General features: G+C 40.9%; 1 protein-coding gene across 2 annotated transcripts in view; it reads left to right on the forward strand.

Moving 5' to 3' along the window:
• LOC144781402 (tumor necrosis factor alpha-induced protein 2-like) overlaps positions 1 to 13,488 on the forward strand; it is a 201,641-nt gene that overhangs the window by 185,116 nt on the left and 3,037 nt on the right. The gene's annotated exons all lie outside the window — the stretch shown is intronic.

The raw sequence follows: 13,488 nt of genomic DNA on the forward strand, positions 1-13,488 counted from the left end.
CAAATGTGTCAGCATAGGTTAAAGCCTTACTCGAAGTAGTCAATTTCCCATCTTTTTAGTTTTTGTGATTTAGCCACTACTTCATTTCAGCTTTTATTCTCCTTTAATCTTACCTTTTTCTAGGGCAATTTTAATTGTGTTTGTTTTTAAAGGTACAGCAAAAAAGGTCAGTGACAGCTGTCAGCAATCTGGTGTAATCAAATGTAAATCAATCCAGGAACAGCTTATAAATGTCCCGTGTCCAGGTTCCTGGGTCAATGTGACCAGTGCCCTCGCACACAAGAATTATGAGCTCACATATTACATCACTCATGACATTCTCTGTGACATCATTGATGACATCACCGTGCATGGTGAGGGATCAAGCTATAGTTACAGTGAATTTCAGTTTTGTTTTTTCTGAAAGCAAAATACTAATATTAGGCCTGGGTCAAACTCATAGAGTTTTACTCTGTAGAAAACCATGGACTTACAAAAAAAACTCAGTGAGATTTCGTAGAATTCTTAGAACAGGCAGAAATAGGCATGTTATGCTGCTCGCACTGTGATTTAGTGCAAGGAGCTTGCTCTGCACTGAAAATTCAGCACAAACGGCATCACACAGTGCACCAGAGCACGCAGCTTCTCATGTTGATTTTGAAGCCACACAAATTGATTGTCTGCTTGAGCAGCAGCTTTCTAACTGTGAATGGTTGTGACCACAGGTTACTGCCTGCGTTGTAGAAAACTCGATGGGTACCCTCCTAGCAACCGAAAATCGAGCTTGGGGATGTCAAACCGCGCTGGGCAACTTACTGTTTTCAAGACGTGCATGAGAACACACTCTGCCACTTGGGGGTTGCAGAATTTGGCCAGAACTCTGCATTACAAGCGCAAAGCTGAGAGGCCAAAATTCCGCCAATTTTTCCGGCGGAGTGAGATATATCACCTAATCAAAATTATTATCAGTGCTATCACATTACTAAACCTTTTAACATGACATCAGATCAATACGGTCTACTATTCCAATCATATATGCATATACAATTAATTTGCTTGCCATAATTGACTAAATGACATTTACACATTAATCAACGATTTTTCATGGTTTGAAATAACAAACAATTAACATCAAACATAACTGAATCATGATTTGTAATCTTTTCATCCGTAAATCAGTTATTGATTTTCATAGGTTCATGTCATTATGAATTTATCAAGCTAGCTGCCAGCCTGTGACTTAGTGCCCACGCTATATAACTTTACCATTCCTGTACCTGATCTTGGTGGAGAGATTAAACCCAATCTGTTTTAGAATTATTCAGTATGACAGAATTACACACAACTGCCTCAACTCATTAATGTCATGTCAAGATCAACAATATCAAATTATTACATTTCTCTTTCTTGAATGTACACCATTTACCTGGCCTGCTTAAAGTGTGGAATCCCCTTGTGCACCTGTATAAATTCAACAAAATAAAACACTTTCAAAATCCTTTCTGTACCCCTCCAAACTAGTTTAGAGAGTCCTAGGCAGCCAATTCTTACTTTACAATTCTAATAATGCATCATTAACCCAAATAGACAGACACTTCCTCATCTGAATTTAATATTGTGGGCATTGGAGAATCAAATCTAATTATGTATTTAGATTCCAATTTCCGTATTTCCGAACTTGTTTTTGCTAGAACTCTATCAAAGGGGAATAATCTCAGTAGGATGGCATTCCTTTTGCGAACCACAAGAAACCCCTGGGTCTTACAACAAATAGAACAGAAGAAGCCTAGTGATGGTGGAGTGCCCCCTTTAAAGGACGGTTTACCTCACTCACCAAAGGTTACATGCTTCATCATAGTGTAACCTCCTTGCACCGTGAGGCCTCATGATGCGGGCTACAACACCCTTTCTGAGAGGGAGGAGCTCAGGGATGATTTGAAAAAGAGGTATTATAAATACCTTAAATGAGTTAGATGTGATGAGGCAGCAGAGCAGGAAATAAAGAAAGTGATAGCTCATACTAGCTACAGGGTATGCAGATATCTTTAGTGGTGCGTCCCTGGGCTAGGATTAAAAACCAATACACAGCAAGAGTCGATTCAACTTGCCTCTGGGTCAAGAGATGGTAGATTAGTGGTAGGTCGACATGTTTAAGCATGTTACCTTCAACAGAGATGTGGGAGCCTTCTTCAGGAGCTATTATTGAGGCTTCTGCTTGATACTTTGCTCATATACAAAAAATTAGATAACTAAGGTTTATTCTAAACCAGTGGTCTTTGAGGCATTCTACGTAATCATCCACTGTCGGTTTACCTGAAAAAGAATATGTGCAATTTCTTCATTAAATCCATCAACTCTGTGCACTTTCCATATCATACTGTTGGAACTAGATATCTAATGAGGGCTCATATCACTAGTGGTAGCCCCTATGTACACATAACAGCCCCCCATATTCCAAGTAAGGCATTGGCATAAATATATTTATAACCTTCAAAACAACGTTGCTCTTGGAAAAAAGAGTTGGGCTTACCTGCTGAAATCAACCATCATGCCTCAATTCTGCCCTGGTGTGGTGCTCAAGGTAACCTCTGTCCTGTGTAGTAATGAGAGGTCAGAGATAAAACAAAAGAGACAAGATTATCACAAGAACCAAAGAAGAGAGACTCATAGTATTTCACAATTCTTTACAGCATCTGTGACCCATATGTACAGTCACGTGTTTATATCCTAGGAAGCTTGGTGTATAGTCAACCATTTCCAGAATAGACAAGGGTTAAGTAACTCCTAGCTTATCTAGGTAACCTGTATTGATGGAAATAGCAGCATACCTGTGCATATGTGTTCATTGGTGTTGATGCCTCCGTTCTAAGTCTGGAAGTAGATAACTTTCGACACAGACAAGGTAACATGTATGAGATGGCAGCATGGGTAGTAGCTCCCCTCCTTTTTGCGTACAAAATAGGGAAGGTTATGTAAGGGCATGAAACAAAGACTAAGGATGACTAGTGTACATGTCAGTCTTACAGTCTATTTAAATATGGTATACAATGACTGTTTTTTCACTCTTATGCGACAAATGAGGTAAAGAACCTCAAACTCCATGGACTCTGGTCAGAGGAGTACCCACTAACATGGTACCATGACCTCATGAGAAGCGTTAAAACTGGTGCCACTTACATTGTTCCTACCATGTTAAGGGGATGCTGCTAGCTGCACCGGGGGACAGAAACAGCCCGATGCTAATGGCTGGGTGTTCCTATTATGGCATGCAATTGGGGCACTCTATTTGTACGGTCAGGCAAAAACAGTGTACAGTTTACCGCCAATCTCCTGGATTGAAGCAAGGGAGCGCTTGCTTGATAGTTTGTAATACCAGGTGTGCCCAAATCAAAAATACCATACCTTTATAGGGAACATCATCACTGGCTGCTAGGAACACCTGGGAAGAGGCATAACCTGAGGCAAGCACCTGGTCTTTCCATCTAATTAGTACAAATGATGAGCAGCTATAGTCTTCTCGTATCATGCAATTGGGCACATCGTGTCCAATGGCAATCGTTCTTGTAGTTAGCAAACATGTGATCCTGGTTGTGTTTGGAAATGTGTTTTTTATGCAGAGGACCTGTGACCACAAGTAGGTGAATATTTTTAAACTACGTGTGCGGCATAGCTAAATTACGCCCGTGGCCCCATTCCTAATCAAAATCTGAATGAAACGCTTTCAAAGTCCACATTAAAAACAGTGTCCAGGTGGTTGGGAAATGTAGTTTTGATGCTAATGACATTACCCGTAAACACAAGTAAGTGAATTTATTTATACCACATGTGTGACATTGAAAATATGCCAGCGCCCCCATTATTAATCAAAAACTAATCTAAACTAAGTGCTTTGAAAATCTGCGTTAAGCTATCCAATCCTACAGCATGTAAAGTCCAAAGACATGTTAGAAAGTGTAGTCTCTTATATGCGTTAGCATTTTGTCAATAAGCTAGTGTGATGGTGAAGGTGAAACACCATTATTACTGATATACCTGGTAAAACTAGAATTCAGAGAGTAAGGTGTTCATGCTGTCATATCGAAAATTATGAAACGTGAAAATTTACTCTTCTGGGTCAAGAATATTGTATGCCAGGTCAGTGCCAGACCGATACAGAAACTTTTTGTACGTCATTCTGTTGGTATGGGTCTTATTTATCAAACAGGCAGACATGATGGTGTCATACCATTGATATTCCTGGTAGAACCGAGTTAAAAGTGTAAGATATTCATTCTGTCATGTGACACACCATGACACATGAATTTAGGAAATGTACTCTTCATTGTCTGTACCACGTTTATGTCACAACCCCATACAAACTTTTGGCGCATCATTCAATCTAGGGGTACATTTCTCCTTGCTGTAGGAAGTACAACCGGACTGACCCTCATGATTACTGTGTGTGTAAAGTGAAGTGTTATAGTGCCTATTGGCAGTCTGATAATATAATCTGGCAGGTTCTAAAATTGTGCTGGTTGATGACACAGTTGTCAATCAGAACACCGCCACACTGTAGGTCAGCACCAAATGACTAGGGGATGGAAGACCATGGAATGTCATCATTCAAACCATCCCTATCACTATGTAGCCTATATGACCATGTATGTTCCTGTACAAAGACTTGGATCATGAAACATAAGACCATGATCAGATGCAAGAAATATGCTACTAGACTGAGTACTTATTTTATTGAGAAGGGACATCGTACAGATGATTTACGTTAGACAGTCCTTGACAAACCTAACATTCCACCATTTGTCTCTAGCATTATACTATATTTTTTTGTAAATATATTGTATAATATCTTTATTTATACTTGTGATATAAATATATAAATATATTCACTACAGCATTACCTGGACACTGTTTTTAACGTAAACTCTGAAAGCATTTAGTTCAGATTTTGGTTAATAATGGGGCACTGGCATATTTTCGCTATGCTTACCTATATTGCTATTTCTAGCAATAGAGGTTATCTCGATTAGCTAGGAGTTACTTCCCACTTGTCTATGCTGACAGTGGTTGATTATATACCAAGCTTCCTGGGGTATAGCCACATGAGTTTATATATGGATCACAGATGCTGTAAAGAATTGCGAAATACCATAAGCCTCTTTTCTTTGGTTCTTGTGCTGATCTTTTCTATTTTGCTTTATCTCTGTCCTCTCACTACTACACAGAATAGAGGGTATCTTGAGCACCACACCAGGGTAGAGTTGAGGCATGAATTATTTTTCAGGTAAACCGCCAGTGGATCGCAAATTACATGGAATGTCACAAAGACCACTGGTTTAGTATGAACCCAAGCTATCTAATTTTTTGTATATGAGCACATTATCACGCAGAAGCTTCAATAACAGTTCCTTAACCCCTTCGACGCTCATGACGAGCTCAGCTCGTCATGAGGTACGCCTGTCGTACGCTGATGACGAGCTGAGCTCGTCATGTAACGCGGGTTTTTAAAAAAACTCAGCGCACGGCGGAAAAAATCGCTGCACGCATGAGGTTAAGAAGGCTGCCTCAACTCTGTTGAGAGTAATAGGCTGAAGCATGTCGACCTACTACTAACCTCCTATCTCTTGACCTAGAAGCAGGTTGAATCCCATCCTGCGGTGTCTTCGTTTTTAATCTTGGCCCAGGGATGCACCAATAAAGATATTTTTGTACCCCGGAAGCTAGTTTTAACTTTCATTTTTAAAAAATTTTTTTTGCTCTGCTGCCCTCATCACGCCTAACTCATCTAGGGTATGTATTATACCTCTTCTCAAAATATCCCTGAGCTTTTACCTCTCAGAGAGGGGGTTGTAGCTTGCATTGTGACCAGGTCTCACAGTGTGAGGAGGCGTCTCCATGATGAATTATGCCATCTTTGATGATTCAGGCAGCAGTCCTTGAAAAGTGACACTCCACCATCACCTATTATTATTATTATTAATGACATTTGTTAAGCGCATGGTTGCACAAGGAACAGTGCGTCCTCGCGCTGAAAATCCCAATAATCATCATATCAGCCTAGCTCAGAGAGAAGGAGCACTAGGGCCGGGAGGGAAACTAAACTAATTAGCCTTGGGGAAGAGATGGGTTTTCAACCTCTGTCTGAACCTTGCTTTAGACGGTTCCATCCTCCATTCGATGGGCAGGTCATTCCAGTCTTTACTGGCCAGGAGTCTAAAGGACCGTCCTCCCATCCTTGCTCTGTGGATCCGAGGAACCACTAATAGCATACTGCCCATCGACCTGAGAAGGCGCGAAGGACGATAGATAGGAAGCAAATCCTGGAGATATGAAGGTGCCTTTTTGTGAGCTATACGATGGGTAATGCACATAGTTTTAAATTTAATGCGTTCCTTAATTGGAAGCCAATGCAGGCAACGCAATGCATGTTTCCCAGATGCCCTCCTAGGGAGGTTCAGGACAAGCCTAGCAGTTGCGTTCTGGACGCGTTGCAACTGCATTAGGCCTTTTTTACTGAGTCCACATAGGAGGGAGTTCCCATAATCCAAATGGGAGGTGACTAAGGCATGAACCATTGTTTTTCTGGTGCTGGGAGGCAGTAGGTCAAGGATTTTCCTCAGGACCTTCAAAATGCCATAGCATTTGCCGGCCACATTATCAACATGTTTAGTATAGGCTAGATTAGAATCAAGAAGTATGCCAAGGTTTTTGACTGTATCCACCGGGGCAGGGACAGAGCCCAGTTCTACGGGCCACCAGGCGGATGTCCAGATGGAAGGACAGGGACCAACGATAAGAACTTCAGTCTTATTACCATTGAGGCGGAGATAGTTCTGCTTCATCCACCCATCAAGTGCCACCAAGCAGGCCGAGAATTTCTCAGCGTCCACAACGGGACAGATTGATCACCAGTTGTGTATCGTCTGCATACGAGACAATGGCAACACCATTTGACTCCACCAGTTTGGCAAGGGGTTCCATGTACAGATTAAATAACGTGGGGCTCAGAATCGAGCCCTGTGGAACCCCTTGTCTAAGGCATCTTATACTGGATTTACATGGAGGGCAGGGCACTTCAAATCTCCTGTTCATGAGGAAGGAGACCAACCACTCATGGGCAGGACCAGTTATTCCCTTCTCACTTAGACGATCCAGTAATACGGAATGTGATACGGTGTCAAACGCCGCACTTAAGTCCAATAGGACCAGTGCGGCCGTGTGACCCTCATCAGCTCTACTCCGCAACAGTTCCGTGGATAGAAGAAGGGCGGTCTCCGTCGAATGTTTGGCCCTGAATCCCGACTGAGTCGAGTGGAGGAGCTTATTTTCCTCCACAAAGCTCACCAGCTGTCACGCTTCTTCTGTTCTGTTTGTTGTAATACCCAGGGGTTTCTTGTTGTAGTTCATATAGTCTTATTAGGAGAGTCAACCCCTGCAGGTCTTAAAATATCCTCGGTCCTTTTGTTGTGCTTTGATTCCTTTTGTGAACTTCAGGAGGCTGCCTCACTACTGGGTATTGAGTATCATGCCTTCGTATTGCCCTTAATTGTTCCATCACTCTCTATTTGACTGACTGGATAGTACTCCCATTCACAGGGATAAAAAATATCATACACAAAGTAATTACAATTACATGTCAATCCTTTAGAAATATGAGAATCTTTGTATTGGGAATGTGAAATGTCTGTACATTCTTATTGTGTTTAAATACTACACAGTTGTTGCATCTAAAGAAACCAGGTTTGCTTGGAACCCCAAGTTGTTTAGTTATACACCTCATTCTTGCTTAGCAAGTCTTTTAGACATTGGTTCTCCCTTTAAGTGATCCTAGGGTACTCACTAATATATTGGGCTAGTGTATAATCACTTATATGGAAGTGCTAGTATTTTCCTGGGATTGTTTGCAAACTGGATGCTCCCTTACTATACAGAGCTATGAATATTATGACTCGCCCTTCACCTGTTGACAGTTTTTTTTGTCTTCTTGACTCATGATAAATAGACCTTTGTTCCTGGTTCGCTGTGTCCACTGCTGACTTAATAATGTTCCTACTGTATCCCTGCTTCAGGAATCTAGATATTACTACATGTTTTTCTTTCTCAAATTCTTGCTCCGAGCTGCAGTTCCTTTTTGCCCTTAAAAGCTCTCTATAGGGGATACAGTAGATCAGGTTGTGAGGACAGGCAATACTTTAATTTAATAAGCTATCACCTGTGGCCAATTTACGGTATAGTATTGTCTCTAATTTTTGACCACTTACATACACTTACAGATCCAGATACTAGATTCTCTCCTTGCTAGTTGTACCTTCGAATTTTTAGTTAAATTCATTTTCAATAAGAAATGGTACAAATTCCTTTACTGATTTCTCTGATCCCTTCCAGATGATAAAAATGTCATCTATATATCTCACACCGATCACGACATTTGTCAGAATTTTTAGGGATGTTTCTAGAAACCAGCTTGTCTCACCAGCCCCATGAGGACCTGCTTTGCTACAGCTATGCGAGGCCCTCTGGCAGCGGTGTGTTTTCAGGCGTGTTTAGTCATACTATTCACTCCAACTCTTCCGTATACTCTGACCAGTAGGAAAGGGATGCACTCACGTGTGCTGTTATGCAATGTTTATTGTTGAGTTCACAAATCAAGAATGTGTACCCTGCACCTTTTGGCTACAATAAGCCTAGTTTACAGGTAATTATGTGTAAATGCAAGAGTCCCATTTATAGTGCACAGAATAAACATAAATGCCAGACCAACTTCCATACAATATATAATGTACGAGTTACCTGGGGCGCAATATTGAAATGTGTTCATACTTTTTTTATAAATCATGATCATAGCCTGATAATGCATTTGTAAATGTTTTATATAAATGAATTGATCATCAGAATCTCATGTGCAGACCTCAATACACATAGGGGCCGATTAGGATGGCGGACGGACTTGCGTCCGTCCGCCATCCCAGAGGTGGAGGGACCGTCCGCATGGGCTGCGGTGGTCCCTCCGTGCAAATTAGGATGTGACCGCCACCCTGGCGGTCACATCCTGGATATTTAACATTGAAGCAGCACCCGCCGCAATGTTAAAAGTGCATGAGTAACATTTACATGCACAAAGCGGCAGGCACCGTGCGGTGCCTGCCGCTTTGTGCATGTAAATACTGGGGGGTACCATAGGTACCCCCATGTGCACCCCCCACCCGCCTACACCCTGGGGGCCCGCAACGGGCCCCCAAAAGCAAAAGTACACATGCTTTTCCACGGCGGAAAAACCGCCGCGGAAAAGCATGTTTACTAATGCTTCCTAATTTGGCTGGCGGTGTCTGATAGACACTGCCAGCCAAATGAGAGCTTTTCCGCCGCGGTTGTAATCCGACCGCGGCGGAAAAGCAGCGGACAGAAACCAAGACCCACCAGCCATCGTAATGCGGCGGTGGGTCTTTGGTGACTCCGCAGAGGATTTTCCGCCTCCTCCGGGCCGGAGGTGGCTTCCGCCGGCCCGGAGGAGGCGGAAAATCCTCCATCCTAATCGGCCCCATAGTGTCATACAAGTAGCTGTGTTAACTAAAAATGAATTCCCATGTGGGCATACCCAAAGCCAAACTGGGGCAAAGCGCAAATTGATAATACTAAAGAAGCACAATGTCAATCCTATTTGTTGATGTTCATATAAGTTCATATACGATACAAAATCTTGTAATCAAATATCATTGAATATAGTTTCATATCACTGGCAATTTCGAGTACAAAATTATGCCCAAGTGGGCATACCCAAAATCAAACTCAGGTGAAGCTTGCATTGATCACATTCGGCGACATGTCCACTTCTAAATTGTCAGGTATGATTTATGATGCAATAACATATGATTGGGGCTAGGCACCCAAGAACAATCATCGGGATTGACATTAAAGTTGATTCAGCCCCCATGGGCAGACAACAAGGGCTAAATGTTCTTTCGGAGAATCCAGCAAAAACTCAATCAGGCCCGAGTGAGCTTTTGATAGGGAATCCCCCAGCCTGAAGCCAAATACTCTATTTCTAGGCAACCCTTAAGAGGAGTTTCAGTCTCAAGTGTTAACCTCTTGAACTCATCTATGAAAATTATTCCCAATCATAGCGCACATAAAGGTCTGAAAGAAAGACCTGATGCTAAAAAAGAGAGACTGACTAGTAGCTAGAAATTAGCCTAGATATACCGCTAATTGTTGATCATAGTTAAGGGTCAGCAGAACTTCCAGAGTTTCACTCCGTAGAATTACACAGAGTAACATGAAAACTCTAGTCCATGGAGTTCCAGGAGCAGTCGGAAATCAGCACGCCGCAGTGCTCACACTGATTTTTAGTGCCAGGAGCTTGTTCTGCGCTGTACAATCAGTGCAAACAGCACCATGTAGCACTCCAGAGTCCACTGCTTCTTTGCTGATGCTCAAGTCGATTTTCTTCTTGTGCGTCTGCTTTCTCACCGCAAACAGTCACAATCGTTTGCATTAAAATTTCTTGCAGGGAACCCTCCTAGTACCCAAAAATGGCGCTCTGGGCTGACAACTTACCATTGGCGAGCTGTGCATGAGAAAGAACTCACCCATGTGGCATTTGACTGAGTTTGCGCAAAACTCCATGTTAGTGTAACGCAGAGTGGCCAAAACTCTGCAAACTCTGCCAGCAGGGAAAAATCTATCGTCAACCCCTAGTCATAATTAAGACTCTTCAATGTCAATGTGTTTAATTCCATAATGTACCTAGACTCTAGTCTACATGATGTAAGTACTCAGTTTCTGCCTCCTATGTTAGATATCACCTAAACAATAGCAACAAACTGTGACAAAAAACTCCTGCTATGTGTACTTCATTGAAATGTCTGGCAACAGGATGCTGTAGGTCATAGTTAGTAATAGCCTGCGTATCTTGAAGAATACAAGTATTAATTGTTGAATCGTCCTGCCAACATATAGCTTTACAGCTTGCACAATGTGTCTGTGGAGTTTATCACCACTCTTCTGTAATAGCATTCATCCTCATGGTATTTTCAATAATTTGTTGCATCTAAATGTGATGTGATGTTCCCCAATGAAATTAGCCCCAGTCGTGTCTGTTTTTTAAATCTGCCAATGTTTCCTTAGAATTGCCCTGATGTTATTAGCTTTGCCATTATACATGGTAATGAACCTAACACACTTATCTGCAGTGTTGGTATTTGAAGTAGCCAATGGTGGATGTTACCTGGAAATTTTATCCATAAGTGTTACTGCGTCTTGCAATGTTTTTCGAGAATATCCTCTTTCCTTCAACCATGCCTACATTTTGAATTTTCCTCCCTCATATGTTTGATCAGTACTGAGGTTGTGTTTGGCATGTAAAAGTTCCCCACAGGGGATACTGTGTATAAGAGTGGGTGGGTAACAAGGCAAGTAGCATCAAGTTGCCAAACATACGTTTTCTAAAGAGATTGATATACAGTTTGTTGCCAATGACATGGATCTTGAGGTCAAGAAAATACACCTTCTCCTTGCTGATTTTATAAGTTTAATGTAGTTTAAAATTATTGTCATTTGCCTTTCCACAGATATTTTAGCCAGTCTTTGTGAACCTCTGCAAATCACAAAAAGATCACCTGTATAACAAATCCTAGGCACAACATAGTTACAGAACAAATCTAAGTTGCTGATGACCTGCTCCTCCTACTAGCCAAGGAATACGTTAACATAGAAGGTGACGAAGCAGATCCCCATTACTCTACCTTGGATTTGCCCGTAGTCCACTTTATTGAATACAAAACAATGCTAGATAGATAGAAGTCACTCATACAGAGAAAAGGAAGAAATCAACAGCGGACCCCTCCACTGCACCTCACTTATACGGTGCAATCCTCTTCCATACCAGCCATTGTGTGGTATTACTGCAAATGCAGATGGAATCTTGAAAGAACAAAGAGTGGAATGGTGCACCCGTAAATAAATTAAATAAGTCTCTAGGTCCATTTGACAAATTCTTGGTTTATTCAAATCCCATATTCAAAGTCGTAAAATCCAATGAATAAAAGCATCCAGCCAATGTGTTTCGTTCAAGCTGTCTTGAACTTCATCAGGGCTAATATTTATGTATCATTAGGTGTCAATTATAATTTCCATTTGGTCCATTAACTGTTTTCTCTATTATTCACTCTGTGTCACAAGTGTCTGTAGTTTGCTGCGGGGATAATTGTTCCCCTAGTCCTAATACATGAATCAGTATTACAGAATGAAAACGCCACGTTCAGCCCTTCAGCTTCGAAGGACTGAACGCTGCGTTTTTGTTATGATAAATAAATATTAGCCCTGATGAAGTTCAAGACCGCTTGAACGAAAAGCGTTAGCTGGATACTTTCATTATTCGATTTTACCACTTTGAATATGGGATTTGAATAAGGCAGGAATTTGTCATATGGACCTATAGACTTATTTAATTTGTCTACGGGTGCACCATTCCATTCTTTGTTCTGTCTGAAGTCACTCATGTTTAGTAACATCTCAATATAATAAAGGTAATGCAGTGCCCTTGTCGCCAGAAAATATATACATGCAATGATGCCTAGGTCATGTTTAATGCTGGTATGTAGCTTGCTAACATCGTGTGTCAGAAGAACCAAGTCACTTCCTACATAATATCTTCTATAACCATTAGAACATCACTGCTATCTTTGATATATGAGGAAAGGGCAGTGCTCCAAGAAAAATAATCAATACACTCCGAAGTATCTTCTAACAAGCTGCCTCTGAATTAAACCATAGGTCTCCCCAGGAGATTCAGTAGGTCCTTATGTAGTTTGGGTATGAGATGTGGGATAGACAGGGTAAGATGTTTACACTTCAAGAATTGCTACTTCTCGCACTCACTGAGACCATGATTTCCCCATTTAGATCCCAATATTCCTTATGGGGTGTCAATACCTCACTTGCATATACTGTTGTGTAATAATACTGGCTATTCATTTGCTGAATGCTTTCACTCAAGTGCATTTCTTTAGATACTACAACTACATTACCATCTTTGTCAGTTGACTTGATCCAAATTCCATCTTTTTTCAGTCTAGATAATGCATTGTGTTGTTTTATATAACCATAAAAATCCCACCTGAAGTAAAATGGTTGTATGTACTTATTATGTATTACAAATTACAAAAAGATATGCATAGAATCGATTACAATGAATTTAATTATGTGTTTTTAAATTAGTTACATGTATCTTTAAATTGAAAATTTGATTGAATTATTTTATTATAAAATATGTATTTTAATTTATCATTTTTAACATTAAACAAATGTATACCTATTTTTTACAACTAGCTTAATAAATAAACTAATTACTTTCACCATTAGTTCCTATGAATGTTCTATTTTAAGTCCCTGCCTCTGTTATTTTCTATGGGAAGGAGTTACAGAAGCAGTGGTTGGCCAAGTGTGCTGATGTACCAAATCTGAGCTTGAGTACATTTGCTACTGTTTTGTGTCTTTTTTGGTTGTAGTGACATTAAA

The sequence above is a fragment of the Lissotriton helveticus genome, chromosome 9 (assembly GCF_964261635.1).
Source record: "Lissotriton helveticus chromosome 9, aLisHel1.1, whole genome shotgun sequence".
Taxonomy (NCBI): Eukaryota; Metazoa; Chordata; class Amphibia; order Caudata; family Salamandridae; genus Lissotriton; species Lissotriton helveticus.